Below are 2012 nucleotides of genomic sequence, written 5' to 3'. Positions count from 1 at the left end.
AAACAATTGTTTCTGGCTACGAGGCCCTGGAAAAAGCTCCGGGTCCTCTTCTTCAGTATCTCCCACCATTCAGACCTACCCCAACCTGCCTCCAAAAGTGTTTCCTGGGTTTCAAAAAAGTCCCTAAAAGACTGTCTTATCACCTCCTCTTCTAGGAGCTTAGAGTTCAGGCGCCACAGACCCCTACCCTTCCGAAGGGACTCCGAAGCATTCAAGGACATAGATAGGTAAACGTGATCGGAAAACTCTACCGGCCTCAGCTCTGGAGCCGAGGTTTTCGAGCTCTCCTTAACAAAAACCCTATCTATCCTAGACCTACAACTACCTCTGAAGTAAGTGAAACCCGTGTGGTCCGGAGAATGGCGAACATGAACATCCACCAGACCAGCCTGTCTAACCATACTATTTAGAAAAATGGAGTCATAGCCCAACGTAGTCTTTGAACCTCCCCTGTCTTTTGTCCTAGTAATGGTGTTGAAATCACCTCCAAAGACTATCTGTCGGGCCGAAAAAAGATATGGCTTTATCGCCCTGAAGAGGCACTTCCGATCCCACTTTGTTTGTGGGCCGTAAATATTAATCAGCCTCAGGTCGTGCCCCCTCAGATTGACATGCAACACCATGCACCTACCTACCTCAAGCTCGATAACTCGCTGAATGGTTATCATGCCGGTAAAAAGTACCGCCAGCCCACCGTACGGCTCGGCCGCAAGAGACCAGTAGGAGGGCCCCCGCCTCCACTCTCTCTTTGCTTTGTGTATGTCAGCTAGCTGACTCAACCTGGTCTTTTGCAAAAATAAAAAATCAACCTCAACCGTGTCGAAAAAATCATAGGCCATGTAACGAGCACGCTCGGAAAGGATAGATGCCACATTAATGGTGGCAAATCTTATGGGCTGGGAAGCCATCCTTCAGAGTTATGGACAGTAGTAACAACTCACTTCTTTTTTATTTTCCTCTCCGAGTCCTCATCTGAGGACCCGAAACGTTTATAACTTAAACCTGCTGGAAGGGAAAGTCCCTCTACCAGGACTATCTCCTCCTCTGACCGGGGGATAGCCCCTAACTTTGCTATCTCCCCTACTGACCCGCCAGGATCATTAATCTCCCGTTCCCCGTCCCTCCCCTTCTGGCTACCCTGATCGCCAGACGGGTCAGAAGAAACACCCTGAGGACCTACGATGTTATCAGGAAAGGGACCTATAGGGCCTAGTGGAGGGTCTTCCACTCGTAGAACAGGGACCGTATCCCCCCTTTCAGATACCCTCTTCACTCTCACCAGACCCTTCACAGGAGACTCTTCCTCAACGAAACTACCTGTGGGGTGGGCCTGTATTTTTAAACCTGCTGCCTCTTTCCCCTCAGAGGCCTCCAGAGACACTTTCATGTTATCTTTCAGGAAAGATCGTGCCGTTGTTTTTATATTTTCAGATTTTTTTTTAACCTTTGCTATTTCCCCCAATGACATTTCTCTTGACCTCCTTGACTTTTGTTTTTTCCTGGTTGCCCTTTGAACTAGCTCTCCCCCTGCCTCTCTCACAATTTCCCCTTCGTCCATGCTCTCCTCGCTACTAGTGAGAAATTGAAACTTGTTGGATAGCACCACTACCTCCTTTTCAGCATGTTTTTTCTTACCCCTGGCTTTCCTCGGTTTTGACCACTCGACCACCTCACCTGTAGGGCTCTTAACCACCTCACTTGCAGGGCTCTCAACCACCTCACTTGTAGGGCTCTCAACCACCGCCACAACCCTTGGGGGGAGGGGGGAAGGGAGAGGGGACTGCGAAGGGGGGAGGTCTCTTAGTACTGCCAGTTCCCTCTGTTCCACCCTGCTCTCCTCATTCTCCACCACCTCCATCACCTCTACCAATTCTGCATCCGTGTATCCCCCATTATGCGCCGCATGGGGGCACCTACTGAAGGGGTGGCCGATGACTCCACACAGGTTACACCTGATCTGACTACACGATTTTGTCTCGTGTCCTGTATCCCCACAATGCCCGCACTTTTGT

The sequence above is a fragment of the Mixophyes fleayi genome, unplaced genomic scaffold (genome assembly GCF_038048845.1).
Source record: "Mixophyes fleayi isolate aMixFle1 unplaced genomic scaffold, aMixFle1.hap1 Scaffold_29, whole genome shotgun sequence".
NCBI lineage: Eukaryota > Metazoa > Chordata > Amphibia > Anura > Limnodynastidae > Mixophyes > Mixophyes fleayi.
Note: the sequence above shows the minus strand (reverse complement) of the source record.